The sequence below is a fragment of the Rana temporaria genome, chromosome 10 (genome assembly GCF_905171775.1).
Source record: "Rana temporaria chromosome 10, aRanTem1.1, whole genome shotgun sequence".
Classification (NCBI taxonomy): domain Eukaryota; kingdom Metazoa; phylum Chordata; class Amphibia; order Anura; family Ranidae; genus Rana; species Rana temporaria.
The window spans coordinates 24,241,386-24,257,443 of NC_053498.1; positions in this window are offsets into that span (position 1 = coordinate 24,241,386).

Sequence of the window (16,058 nt, forward strand, 5' to 3'; positions counted from 1 at the left end):
AATTTAGGTGCTAATAAAAAGCACAAGTTCAGTAACACCGAGTACGTTTAGGTGCTAATAAATAGCACAAGTGCAGTAACAGCAACTACGTTTAGGTGCTATTAAACAGGACAAGTGCAGTAACACTGAGTATGTTTAGGTGCTAATACACAGGACAAGTGCAGTAACAGCAACTACGCTTAGATGCTATTAAACAGGACAAGTGCAGTAAGGCCCCATGCACACGAGAAGCAGATGCAAACTCATCTAAACACACGTTTTCAAACGCAAAAAACTGCGTTTAAAACGCCAGTTTTTGCCACGAATTTCGCAGCGTTTTACCGCGTTTGCGTTTATAAGCGTTTAGTTAAGAAACATCATAAGACCCTCCCTAAGCTAAAAAAAACAGTATTATTTAACCATTTCAGCCATTTTGTGAGACCAGAGTGAGTAGCAGCTGAGAGAGCAGCAGTGTACGTGTATTTAGCGTGTCACTTGCCACATCACCTGCCACAAGCTGCGGATTGTCCACTTGCCACGTCATCTGCCACATCACCTGGCCACGCCACCTGCCACAAGTTGTGGATTTTCCACTGGCCACGTCACCTGGCCATGTCACCTGCCATGTCACCTGGCCACGTCACCTGCCACAAGTTGTGGATTGTCCACTTGCCATGTCACCTGGCCACGTCACCTGGCCACGTCACCTGCCACGTCACCTGGCCACGTCACCTGCCACAAGTTGTGGATTGTCCACTGGCCACATCACCTGCCAGGTCAACAGGTCACGTCACCTGCCACAAGTTGTGGATTGTCCACTTGCCACGTCACCTGACCACGACACCTGCCACAAGTTGTGGATTGTCCACTTGTCACGTCACTGGGCCATGTCACCTGCCACAAGTTGTGGATTGTCCACTGGCCACATCACCAGGCCACGTCACCTGCCACAAGTTGTGGATTGTCCACTTGCCATGTCACCTAGCCACGTCACCTGCCACGTCACCTGGCCACGTCACCTGCCACGTCACCTAGCAACATCACCTGCCACAAGTTGTGGATTGTCCACTGGCCACGTCACCTGCCATGTCAACTGGCCACGTCACCTGCCACAAGTTGTGGATTGTCCACTTGCCACGTCACCTGACCACGACACCTGCCACAAGTTGTGGATTATCCACTTGCCATGTCACCTGGCCACGTCACCTGCCACAAGTAGTGGATTGTCCACTGGCCACGTCACCTGGCCACATCACCTGCCATGTCACCTGGCCACGTCACTTGCCACAAGTTGTGGATTGTCCACTTGCCATGTCACCTGGCCACATCACCTGGCCATGTCACCTGCCACAAGTTGTGGATTGTCCACTGGCCACGTCACCTGGCCACGTCACCTGCCACATCACCTGGCCACGTCACCTACCACAAGTAGTGGATTGTCCACTGGCCACGTCACCTGGCCACATCACCTGCCATGTCACCTGGCCACGTCACTTGCCACAAGTTGTGGATTGTCCACTTGCCATGTCACCTGGCCACATCACCTGCCACATCACCTGGCCACGTCACCTACCACAAGTTGTGGATTGTCCACTTGCCACGTCACCTGGCCATGTCACCTGCCACAAGTTGTGGATTGTCCACAATGCAATGCAAGCAATTACATATTTTTATGTTTTTTTTAATGGTTTTTCATCATTTGCCATCATTTTTTAGATTTCTAATGTAAAAAAATAGGTCACCTTTAAAAACGCCTATAAACGGGCTTTTTCTGGCATAAAGTTCCCCCTGGGTCTATGAGGCGCAGCCAATGTTAAGTATGGGCGTCGTTCCTGCAACGAAATTTTAATTTTTTACATTGTTTGCGTAAGTCGTTCGCGAATAGGGCTGGACGTAATTTACGTAACAACGTCATTTGGAGCACGCGCACTGGGATATGTCCACGGACGGCGCATGCGCCGTTCGTTAAAAACGTCAAAAACGTGGGGTCACTACTATTTTACATAGTACACGCCCCCAGCCAGCCTATTTTGAATTAGGCGGGCTTACGCCGGCCCAGTTACACTGCGCCACCGTAAGTTTAAGCGCAAGTACTATGTGAATACACAACTTGCTGCTCAAACTTACGGCGGCGTAGTGTATCTGAGATACGCTACGCCCGCCTAAAGATAGGCTATTATACCTGAATCTGGCCCCTCCTCTCTATCTCTCTCTATAGGACTTCTCTCATTAACAACGCCGCAACACACTACACGCGGCCGCCTTGCAGGCTGCCTTTTATAGTGTGGGGCGTGTGCTAAAGCCCTGAGCCATAATTGGCCAAAGCCACCCTGGCTTTGGCCAATTATGGCTCTCCGTTTTTTGCGCGCTGTGATTGGCCAAGCATGCGGGTCATAGTGCATGCTCGGCCAATCATCAGCGTGCAATGCCACAGTGAATTATGGGCCGTTGCGCGTCACTCGAATTTGGCGCGAACGACCCGTTTTGTTCGAATTTCGAAGAACGTACGAACAGATAATGTTCGGGTCGAATATGGGTTCGACTCGAACACAAAGCTCATCCCTACTGATAGGCAGCACTGATTGGCAGCATTGGTTGGCACTGATTGGCAGCACTGATTCAAACTGATAGGTAGCACTGGTTGGCACTGATTGGCAGCACTGGTTGGCACTGATAGGTAGCACTGATATGCAGCATTGGTTGGCACTGATAGGCAGCACTGATTCGAACTGATAGGCAGTATTGGTTGGCACTGATATGCAGCACTGATTGACAGCACTGAAAGGCAGCACTGATTGGCACTGATAGGCAGCACTGGTTGGCACTGATAGGCAGCATTGGTTGGCACTGATAGGCAGCACTTATTGACACTGATAGGCAGCATTGGTTGGCACTAATAGGCAGCACTGGTTGGCACTAATACAGGGTGACCAGACATCCCCGGTTTCAGGGGACAGTCCCCCGGATTGAGGACATTGTGCCCGGACCACGTCTGTCCCCGGTTTTGTCCCCGAAATGGATTTGAACAGAGGCTGGGGCAATTTCAAAGACATTCAGTGCAGAATAAAAAAAAATCTGAATTACACACCTCCACTCTGCCGCTCCTACTAGCTTAGGAGGGGGGTGTATTTTTTTCCATTATCCGTGCCCCCTTCTGTTGATCATGTGCTGGTCGGAGCGGAGGGAATATTTCTTCGGGCGCATGCCCATTCAGCTCCACTCGCATGTTCTTCTGCCTTGGTTCAAGTTCCGGCCAGCCGCCTGCCTGTTTATCTCCTTGCCTTCCCTGGTGGAGGGATATTCCTCCGCACCCCATCCAGTAGTAGCCGGGGCATGGAGAGTGAGACTTGACAGGCTGTGAGGCGGGTGGCGACGGGCAGAGATTTGCTGATTCCCGCCATTACTAAAGTAAAAAAAGAAAATATGTCCCCGGAATTTCATTTTAAAAATCTGGTCACCTTACACTAATAGGCAGCACTGGTTGGCACTGATAGGCAGCATTGGTTGGTGCTGATAGGCAACGCTGATTGGCACTGATAGGCAGCATTGATTGGGCCTGATAAGCAGCACTGGTTGGCACTGATAGGTAGCATTGGTTGGCACCAGGCATGTACTGGCCATCAGGACTACAGGGAGTTTCCCGGTGGGCCGATGGCTCAGTGAGCTGGTTTCGGTGACAGCCTGTCAAAGTAATGTCCACCAATTAATTTGAGCACCGCTGTACTGCCTATAAGAGAAATAAAGAAGAACTGCTAATGGCCATTGAATGGGGGGGGCTTGGGTGGCCCATCTGGGTTGGCTAGCCTGGGGGGAGGGGGCGATTTGTCCGGCCGGCCTGTATAGGAGAGACCTGTCATTTGCACTGCCCATCACCTTACCTAGTGTGCAACCTGGCTCAGCCTCAGCGCCGCTGCATTGCTGAAAGGCAGCCAATGGCTGTGTAGCATTGCCGGTTTCTGAAATTCCAGCCAATGAGGCTGTAGCAATGTTCCTGCATGCCGTTAGCCCTCCTGCTTCACTTGTTTTTCTGCGTGTTTGCAAATTGAAAGTGGGCCGGTCTGGATGAAGTCCAGGGCCAAATTTTTGTCCCAGTCCAGCCCTGGTTGGCACTGATAGGCAGCACTTATTGACACTGATAGGCAGCATTGGTTGGTACTCATAGGCAGCACTGGTTGGCACTGATAGGCAGCATTGGTTGGCACTGATAGGCAGCGCTGATTGGCACTGATAGGCAGCATTGATTGGCACTGATAGGCAGCATTGGTTGACACTGATAGGAAGGCAGCATTGATTGGCACTGATAGGCAGCATTGGTTGACACTGATAGGAAAGCAGCATTGATTGGCACTGATAGGGGAGAGGGGGAGTATCACAAGCAGCAGATCGAGGCTTGCAAGTGTGTGACACTGTCATATAAAGTAACTGCTTACTGCAGGCATGTCCAAAGTCCTGCCCCCGTTACGGTTTTGAACGGCCCACCTGGTTACTTGGACATATATATCTTTTGTGGCCCCCGACGATCTCCCAGCGCTGGGGCCACAAAGATGTATATGCCTTGGAATGGGACAGGGAGGAGGCGGGACGAGCACCATACACTCACACAGGAGAATTTCCTGTTTATGGGCGGCCTCTGTAATAGAAAGTGCCGCGCTGTCATTGGATGACTGTTCTGTCCATCAAAGGAGGTGGGTCTTTCTATTAAAGAGGCCGCTGTGTAAACAAGAGATTCTCCTGTAATTAATCTTTGGCGCTCGTGAGTGCATTCCTGGCAATGGTGCTGCATTCCTGGTAATGGTGCTGCATTCCTGGCAATGGTGCTGCATTCCTGGTAATGGTGCTGCATTCCTGGCAATGGTGCTGCATTCCTGGCAATGGTGCTGCATTCCTGGTAATGGTGAGTGCATTCCTGGCAATGGTGAGGCTACATTCATGGCAATGGTGGGCACTTTTGAGGCTGCAGATGGGCACTGACCCTTATTTTGCTTCACAGTTCTTTATTTAAATGTATTTATTTTTTCCTGCAACTTCCCTCTTAATGTGTGTTATATGCCAATAAATAATACGCCTAAACTCATCTCTTTACTCACACACAGCCACAAAGGCAAGCGATTTCTTGTTGAGTAGTGTATTAGTGCTCGGACGAACACACTTAGATCAAATTTAAATGGTTCAAAGAATGTCAGTCAAAATGGTCGGCCCTCACGCATGTTCACTTCATCAAATCTGGCCCTCTTTGAAAAAAGTTTGGACACCCCTGGCTTACTGCCCAAAAAGATCAGCTGTCACAACTCAACTGCGATGTTGAGGGTGGGCCGGACTAAGCAGCTATCAACACCAGCCAATATTTGGACTGCTTAAGAAAAGGGCGGAGCCACACAAATGTAGCGAACACGCCCAGACCAAATCCCATTGACTGGTGTTTGATAGCTGCTGGGCCCGCCCACTCCCGACATCACCACTGAGTTTTATCAGTTGGTCTCTCTCCCTGCGATCAGTGACATTACATGTCAGTTTCATACTCTCGCCTCACAATCTGCTGTCTGTGAAACTGCAGGGGCTACCAACATGGCTTGGATGCAACATTTTGTTTTTTTACCACTGCCATCGTACTGCACATTTCGAGATGCAAATGTACCTCGCCACAAATGTAGCACAAGTTATCTGCGTAGTTTACAACGTTTCGAGGCATCGTGGCTTCTGAGGGAAAATATCACACAACTGTTCTTTAGAATTGATAGGTAATGACACTTTCACAAGCCACCAAATGTAATGTTATGATGTGTAGATCTGACCAAGACAAATGTATCTTGTAATAAAAGAACAAAAAATGACAGTTAGGTAATAAACTTTAGTCTCAAAGTAAAGATATATTTATACACCTCCGGGTGGTACAATTTTCATTGTTCTAATGTACTTTGTCGGGAAGTTACTAGGCATCATGGTCATCAGACATTTCCCTCCCTTCTAGACCTGTGTATAAATCTTTATTGTTATTTATTTCGGTATGGGCCTGGTACAGTGGTGGTGCGTCCATAGAGGGCGCAGGAGCGCCGCTCCCTCTCACTCCTGCACTGCCACTGAAAAACAATACATAGATTCATGCTGCTGACCCCTGGTGAGCGCCGGCCATCTGAATAATGGCAGCTGGTTGGCTGTGGAAGTGTCTATCAGAGCTCTGATAGGCTTCCTGATTACAGTCTGAGGGCTGTAACCGGCTTCCAAATAGTTAACCAGGGGACGCACGGGCTGTGCGTTCCCAAGTTAACACAGACACGCATCTCAGCCAATCAGGTTCACCGGTTCTGGTTACCAGTAACCTGATTGGCTGAAGCAAGATTGAGGGTGGGACTACTTTGAGGGATCGCGGAGGAGGATCCGAGGATGGCTGACCAAGAAAGGTAAGTGCCAGTTGGGGGGGGGGGCAATCTGGCGGCATTTTAGGGGCAAACTGGCAGCAATTGATGAGCACAGTGGCGACAATGGCATGGCACAGTGGCGATAATGGCATGGCACAGTGGCTGGGTTTGGCATGGCACTGTGGCGGCAATTGATGGCACAGTGGCTGCGTTTGGCATGGCACAGTGGTGACAATTGATGGGCGCAGTGGCGACAATGGCATGGCACAGTGGCGACAATTGATGGCAGAGTGGCTGCGTTTGGCATGGCACAGTGGCGACAATTGATGGGCACAGTGGCGACAATGGCATGGCACAGTGGCAACAATTTATGGGCACAGTGGCGACAATGGCATGGCACAGTGGCTGCGTTTGGCATGGCACAGTGGTGACAATTTATGGCACAGTGGCTGCTTTGGCATGGCACAGTGGCGACAATTGATGGGCACAGTGGCGACAACTGATGGCATGGCACAGTGGCGACAATTGTTAGGCACAGTGGCAACAATTGATGGCACGGTGGCTGCGTTTGATGGCATAGCACAGTGGCGACAATTGATGGGCACCGTGGCTGCGTTTGATGGCATGGCACAGTGGCGACAATTTTATGGCACAGTGGCTGCGTTTGATGGGCACAGTGGCTGCGTTTGATGGGCACAGTGGCTGCGTTTAATGGGCACAGTGAGGCTGCAATTGATGTTTTTTGGTATGGACTGGATGGGGCCCCACGTCATTTTTTTCTTTATTTTTTTTTAAAAGTCAGGCTGGCAATATCAACCGCATGTCAATTTAACTGGGTGGGGGCTCACTTGCTCCCACTCTGTTTTCTTTTATATATTTTTGTATTGCTGGCATTGTTTTGTTTACATTTCGGCTGTCAGTGGGGGAGCCCGCTGACAGCTGATGAATCATTGGTTGTTAAGGATGCAGCAGCTGGCTTCCCACCCTGCTGCTTAAAAACAAGCTATTCTTCACACATAATTTGAATTGATCAATCTTTTTTTGGCCAATCTGAATTCAAATTGTTTTGAAAATGTGGAATTAGTTAGAAAATTAATAAATTAAACAAATTTAAACCAATTTCAATGAAATTCGTTACTATTTCATTCAGAGATTCGGATACATCAATCATTATAAATGTATCTTTTTATTAATACCAAAAGTTAAAGTTTGGGTCCCCTGATATCAATGGCCCTAGATCCGCTGCATCCTTTTCATTGTCATTGGGACTACAAAAGGCATGGACTTTTTTTTTCTTGTTTAGTCAATGGCACAGATAAGTTGCACATATAATGTAATGCAACAATAACGAGGGCCCAACTCTTGTACTGATCCCCAAATTTGCATACAAAATATAGGTGGAATGCCTTTTTTACCAATGCCGTCATACTGCACTTTTGAGATGCAAATGTACCTCGCCCCAAATGTAGCGCAAGTTATCTGCGTTGTTTACACAGTTTCGAGTCATCTTGGCTTCTGAGGGGAAATATCACACAACTGTTCTTTAGAATTGTTAGGCAATGACACTTTCACAAGCCACCAAATGTAATAGGAAGAGGTGTAGGTCTGACCAGGACAAATGTATCTTGCAATAAAAGAACAATAAATTAGTTAGGTAATAATTAGGGTTGTACAGTACCAATACTTTTTTTGCAAGTACCCGCCGATGCCTATTAACGATACTTTTTTTTTATCTAATGTGACAATGGCACATATGTCATTAGTTTTTTTTTTTACAATTACTTATTCTTTTATAAATTTTTTTTTTGACGCAAGGGAGAGCCCAGGCTTCCCCAGTGACGTGACAGGTGGCCCCGCCCTCACCTACATAAGAGCTGTCACTGCTGAAGCTGTGTCATTCGCCGGGCTGTCTCCGGTGGAGACAGGCGATGCGTGCGCTGGATGGACATCTCATCGCTGGATCCCGGACCTGGATGAAGAGGAGATCTTCTCATTGCTGGACCCCGTCGGAGAGGAGATCACCTGTTGCAGGATACCGGCAGCGTTAGAGCGGAGACCGAGAGTGGATTACCACCGCTGGATTTTTGTTTTTGTTTTTAATAAAGGACTTTTTCCACAGTGTGTGTGTGTGTTTTTTTTTTTTTTACAATTCTTTACACTTTCTTAGTGAAATGGTAGAGGTACAACGTACCCCATTACCAATTCACATAGGGGGGGCTGGGATCTGGGGGTCCCCTTTGTTAAAGGAGTCTTCCAGATTCCGATAAGCGCCCCGCCCACTGACCCCCACAACCACCGGGCAAGGGTTGTGGGGATGAGGCCCTTGTCCCCATCAACATGGGGACATGGTGATTTGAGGGGTCACAGACCCCCAAAGCATCCTCCCAATGTTGAGGGCATGTGCCCTGGTACGGTTCAGGAGGGGGGACGCTCTCTTGTCCCCCTCTCTTTTCCTGCGGCCTGCCAGGTTGCGTGCTCTGGTGTGGATTTTTGGGGGGAACGCCACGCCATTTTTTTTTAATTTTGGATGGAATTCCCCTTAAAATCCACACTAGACCTCAAGGGTCTGGAATGGATATTTGGGGGGAACCCCACATCATTTTTTTTAAATTTGACGCGGGGTTCCCATTAATATCCATACCAGACCTGAAGGGCCTGGTAATTAAATTTGGGGGGACCCCCACGCTTTTTTTTTCTTTTATTTATGAATGACTTTTCTCTGTATTGCCGGGAGCCGACAATTCATTATAGCCGCGAGTGATTTTAAATTACTTTTTTTCCTTCGGAAAGGACACTTTGTGCAGGGACAGTTCTAAGCACGGGAAACAAGCACTATTTCACAGGCATACTATACAACCCCCCAGGTACGAAATTTAAAGGAATATTTTTACTTTTATTGTTTCACTTTAAGCATTATTAAAATCACTGCTCCCGAAAAATCAGCCGTTTTTAAAACTTTTTTTTGCATTGATACATGTCTCCTGGGGCAGGACCCAGGTCCCCAAACACTTTTTAGGATAATAACTTGCATTCTAGCCTTTAAAATTAGCACTTTAGATTTCAAACGTTCGAGTCCCATAGACTTTAACAGGGTTCTAAAGTTCACACAAACTTTTGGTCTGTTTGCAGGTTATGGTGCGAACCGAACCGGGGGGTGTTCAGCTCATCCCTAGTCATCAGACACCTCCTTCCCTTGTAGGCCTGTGTATAAATGTTTATTGTTATTTATTTTGGTGTGGGTTTGATATGGACTGGGAGGGGACCCCATACTTCCTTTTCTTGTAGGCAAATATACTCGCCTGTATAAATCTGTATTGTGAAATATCTTAAAAACTTTAGCCAACCAGCACCTTTATCACCTGTTATCTAATTCATCTAATCAAAATATTTAAGACCTAGCACATTTCATCTCGGAGGTCAATAATTTTATAAAATTTATAGACCAGTGTTTGTGGAGTTTTATACAAGGAGACTCTTTAACAGCATTAATTGAATAGGAATGCTGGTGACCCTGTAAGGCTCTTTCACAGAGAAACACTATATTACCAAAAGTATTGGGACACCTGCCTTTACACACACTTTTAATGGCATCCCAGTCTTAGTCTGTAGGGTTCAATATTGAGTTGGCCCACCCTTTTCTGGGAAAGTTGTCCACCAGAAAAGGGTGGGCCAACCCACTTTTTCTGCTGGCTGCCCCCCAGAGCGGGTATGGCTGGTGGCTGCTGCTGGCTGTCCCACAGAGCAGTTATGGCTGGCAAGTACTGATGCCCCCCCAGGGTAAGTATGGCTGGCAGCTGCTGTCCCAGGAGGTGGAGTGCATTTGGCATCACTCCACCTGTGACAGGAGGTGGCACTATACTGTAAGCATCAGCTCTGTTCTCTACTTCAGTCAAATGGCTCATATTGCGCCAGGCTCGATTTTTGACACTAATGCTCTGGTATGGCGGGTCAGGAATCCGCAATCTGGGCTTGTCGACCTGCCATCCCAGAGTAGGCAGGCCAGTGGTTGAGCAACCCAGCCTAGAAAAACTGAGTGTATCGTTGCACCCTTGTTGTTCTTGTTTTACAGTGTGATCTTTGGGCTCCCCCAGTCCTTTGAGGGCAGCAAGGTTTTGCCTATATTGGAGCAGCTGAAGATTGGTGACCCTTCTTTGCCAGTACATTCCTCTTTAGCGTAGGAGATTGTTCTTTTAGAAAATGCTGTGTTCCTGACTGTGTGTTCTAAGGGGAAAAATAGGACTAAATTCACCAGCGGCTCCTTAGGGGAAACTATTTGTTTAAAATATTAATAATAATTCATAATAATACATGTACAGTAATTACACATTACATCAATTATAATTACAGATTACATTAATTATAATTACATATATGGTTAAACTATACATGCACAAAACTATTAAAAAGGCAATAGTTTCTCTTTATGCTGGTGACTTTAAAGTACATTGCCAAAAAATACATACTTAAGTCATAGCCAACCACATGATTACATATAATCTTACTGATTTCCTTAAAGCCCGACTCTGAACTCCCTCTGAGGCCCTCTTGGAGACCTTCTTGTCTAATTTTTATCCTTTTCCAGGTGCTTTTAAGCCTGTCACATGACCACTCAATAGATTTTCACTGGCCTCGAGTGGTCGGTCCTCAGTAATGCAGAGAATTGCACTACTCAGCTCACCACCTTGGTGACAACCCTGATGGGGGTAAGTTTATGATGCGCCTCACTTACAGTATGGCCACATTTTTCTAATTTACAATGAAGTAATGCAGCACATATATTTTTTGATGAGAGTTCTACTTTAGGCAAGGTTCACAGCTTGTACTGAGAATATATGCATTTTGTGGTTGGTGTGCTGCGGTGCCATTCCTTCTCAATGGTACCTCAACACACCTTGCCACTAGACATGTGTTGTGGTGCACTGCATTAAAAAAAACATCCATACACACCTGTAGGCAGGTGCAGTTACCACTAGGTGGCTCTGTACCAGAATAGTGCCTGGTACAGAGCCGCTAGGTGGCTCTGTACCAGAATAGTGCCTGGTACAGCAGATAGTGACACTAGGTGGTAGGCCCTTTTTAGGTAGAGCTCTCCCACAGTGATGTCAGAGGTGAGACGGCACCCGCTTATTAGCTAGGGGGCAAGGGACACACAGATTTGAGGCATGGGAGCCAAACACCCCACACCTGTGAGCATATAACTAACACATGCAGGCCCTGGACTGGGCAGGAGGCCAAGTAAAGAGGACATGTATGCAAAAGGAGCCAGCTGTAGTCATTCTGTCACTTAAAGAGGTGGGAACCAAGGGAGATTACAAAAGGCTTTGTAGGCCAGGATGGTGATCCTTGCGCCGAGGCTGCTTCCCTAGAGGATTCCCTGTAACTAGCTAGGAGGTTACTTCAGAGAACACAGTCCTGTGAGTACTGATGACCCTAGGCAGAGAGACTGTGGAGAGATAGCTGTGAAGTCCTGCATGTGCTTTTACTTCTGACTACTGTGGACCGTCCACTTTATGTGGTTGACTGTATATATCAAGTTTCTCCAGAATGTATGTCCTAGTGATGTGACTGTCTTGCCATTCCCTCAACAGCACCAACAAAGTGTAGTGAAGCTAACTATTGTGTGGACATTCCTTGTTTGGGATATAAAGATCTGTGTCCAGAAATTTTGTGATTAGGTCTACCGAAAGGAGCAGGGTGCACATTGGTTTAGGGGGTCAGTATTAGCAGATGGGATCATGTTCTAGCAGGGTTGGAGCAGTGGTAGGGCCTTGTGCTTAGGCACCTCTCTAGCTGCATGTAATGCAAAGTAATTCATTCTCAAAGATTAGAACATGGGGCCAGATTCTCTAAGATCCTGCGGCGGCGGCGTGTAAGCTATTTACACTACGCCGCCCCAACTTACAGGAGCAAGTGCTGTATTCCCCAAACACTTGCTCTGTAGTTTGCGGCGGCGTAGTGTAAAAGGCCCGGCATATCCCCGCGTAATTCAAAGGGGGCGGCTTATATTTAAATTAAGCGCGCCCCCGTGCCGATCGAACTGCGCATGCGCCGGGCTAAAAATAGCCCAGTGCGCATGCTCCAGTTCTCGACGGAAAACGTCAATGACGTAAAGTCGTATTCAAGAACGACTTACGAAAACGACGTACCCGACGGGAAAAGACGACGCGGACCCGACGCCATACTTAACATGGCATACGTGGGACTGGCGTAAGGTTACCCTTCATATAGCAGGGGTAACCTTACGCATACGCAAACGACGTAAGCGATGGTTACGCGACGCGATTTCATTCGGGAATCGGCGTATAAGGCTCATTTGCATAAACAAATGATACCTAGCGGCCGGCGGCGAATTACATTTAAGATCCGACAGTGTAAGTGACTTACACCTGTCGGCTCTACAGCGTATCTATGCGAAAATGATTCTAGGAATCACTCGCATAGATACGCGGGTCAAAAAACAGAGATACGACAGAGTTTCCTGAGATACTCCGTCGTAACTCTTCTGAGAATACGGCCCAGAGACTCTAAAGTCTGGTTTCAGTTAGTTTCTAATGCCCCGTACACACCATCACTTTATGTGATGAAAAAAAACAACATTTTCTGTGAAGTAAAAAATTACGTTTTTGAAACTTCAATTTTCAAAGACGAAGTTGCCTACACACCATCGTTTTTCTCACAATGTTCTAGCAAAGCGAGGTTACGTTCCACCACGTTTTTCCATTGAAGCTCGCTTCATAAGTAGCTTCTGGGCATGCGCGGGTGAAAAAACGTCGTTTTAAATGACGTTTTTTGCTACACACGGTCAATTTCTGTGAAGTAAAAGTTGACGTTTTGAAAAACGACACATAAAATTGAAGCATGCTTCAATTTTTTTTGGTCATTTTTTAGAAGACATAAAACGACGTTTTCCCCCACACACGGTCAATTAAAGTGACGTTTTTAAAAACGTCATTTTTTTTTCATCACATAAAGTGATGGTGTGTACGGGGCATTACAGTTTACAAACACAATTCTGCTGGAATAGAAAGTCAAGAGGAAAAGAGCTGTGATTTCAGTGCATCTGCTATGAATATTAAAGATGAATTTCGCACCAATGCTTATAGCTACAGAGGTGAACAAGGGCTTGTTTTTTTAGTATTTTTTACTGCTTGTGCAGATTGGGTTCACATTAAGGACACTTTCCAACTTATGGACACTTAAAGGAGCTCCAGGGTGTGCATGTGTTCCTGGAGGTAAAATCTTACAAACCCTCCAAAAAATTTAACAAAAAAGATTCAAAATCATTATAATTTTCATATAAAACTAAAGGACATCTATGTGACATATAAAATAAAGTTTCTGAAAGTATATATTTTTTATTTATTTTTTTGCTTGGGTTTCCACTTTAAACATAAACTGAGTGGAATTTATGGCATAGCATGGTGGCAAACAGCTGATTTTACTTATTCTCAGTCATGTTGTGTGGCAGGGCTGTCTTAATGAGAGGGCACACCTGGGTACTGCCCAGGGTCCCCAACTGCATGGGGGGGGGCCCTGCACTTTGCCCAAAGCTACTGGTCCTTGAGCCCACGCTGCCCCGAAATTGGGGGCCCCATGATGGCACTGAGAGTGAAAGATACACAGGGGAGGCAGTCTGCCTCCTACCTACTTGATGTCCGTTTACCTGCACTGTCCTCATTGTAGGGGCCCCAGAGCATTACTTTGCTCAGGGGCCCATGATGCTATTAAGATGGCCCTGTTGTGTGGTTTATAACATTGAAACATGACTTTGCTCTTCGATAGAATAAAGGCACAACAAGAAGCCCAGCTTTCCATGACTGGTTGGCTCATCATTGCTTGTTTTTAGCACCACTGCCATGCGAGATACAGTTGTAAAGGTAAAAAATGTTTTCCCTAAATAGATTCCTTTACCTTAGTGCAGTCCTCCTTCACTTACCTCATCCTTTGATTTTGCTTTTAAATGTCCTTATTTCTTCTGAGAAATCCTCACTTCCTGTTTTTCTGTCTGTGACTCCACACAGTAATGCAAGGCTTTCTCCCTGGTGTGGAGAAAGCCCCTTGAGGGGGGAGGGGGCGAGCAGGAGTGTCAGGACGCCCACTAACACACAGCTCCTTTCCGTATCTGCAAAGTAGAGAGTGTCCTGACTTGCCTGCTCGCCCCCTCCCCCCTCAAGAGGCTTTCTCCACACCAGGGAGAAAGCTTTGCATTACTGTGTGTAGTTACAGACAGAAGAACAGGAAGTGAGGATTTCTTTATCTGTAAACTGTACAGATATCTTTATTTGGTGTCTCGTGTACATCATCGCTACCTTTCCAAATCTTCCAAATCAATCAAGAAGGCATAGTTTTTGTGGCAGCACATTCAAAGTAGGACTTGCTGATAGAAACAATATTGCTTACCATGAGTCACCAGTACATTTTCAATTATAACAATGCCATGACACCAAACCAAGCATTTTTAAGGCCCATACACACGGTCTGACTTTTTGACAACAAACTTCAAAGTCCGACTGTGTTTACCCTCCATCGGACAAACTTTTTCAGTTTTCATCGGACAAAAGTTCGCTCTGCAAACGGACAAACTTTTTGACAACATAAGTCCTACGGTGCAAAGTCCTGCCATGTGTACAGAAATCCATTGGGCTTTAGTCCGAAGTACAGATACGCATGCTCAGAACCAATGTTAAAATCAACCAACGATAGCAGAAGTTGACCAAAGGGTGGCGGTAAAGAGCAGAAAAAACACGTGATTTTGGGAAAGTTTTTCTGAAAAAGTCCTGTCGTGTATATGCATACCAAGTACACGGCCAACGCCCTTCAAACAAAAATTCACGGAAAAGTTTGTTTGAAGTCCAATCGTGTGTATGAGGCTATAGAAAGGTGGTGATGAGGGTTCTCAGAGAAGGCCCCAAGTGACAAGGACAGGCAGTTCCACTAGCTTGGTTCATGCATATCATTGAAAAGACTAATTTCCAACTTACATCCAACTTATTAAAAGTAGTTTTAACACAGCTTATATAGAATATAACTTTCTATAGCTCATAAACTGTTTTGTAGCCTGTATCTGGGTAGAGATCTTGTATTCTGACTCAAAGGAGAAGAGTGGACAGTCAAACACATTCTGATGAACTACGAGTCTTCAGATAATTCGATAAAATCTCCACAATTATATAATGCTTAGAGTGAGAAAAATATAAATTGCGCTACCTCTAAACACCATACTTGACAAACACAAATTGAAACCATTGGTACCATTGGTATCAAGTGAGTGATATATAGTGATATATATGAAGCCCACTGCTATATCAGAACCTTGGAGTATGATAGCCACTAGGGTGCACTATGCAGCCATCTCAACACCACTCAGTAATAATGAAAAAATGATATAATAGTGATAAATACAAAAAGAAAGAAAAAAAACAAATTACATTTCGGTCAAGAAACATATAAAAATGAACTTATTGGTTTTAAATGGATTTACATAAAATAAAATTAGAAATAGTGACAATAAAAGTCCATAAGTGTATAGCAGATGAGATGTCAGACACCCGTGTATTTGTGCCACATTTCAAATCAGTTGAAAAAACGTGTCCAAAGAAACGTGATGAATCCTCCACCAGACTATGAATTGGCTCCTTACCAGATTTCCATGATCTCTTATGACAGGGGATCATGAACAGCATGTAGCAGGTAGTCACTCCCAGTCTTGCAGTTCAGACATAT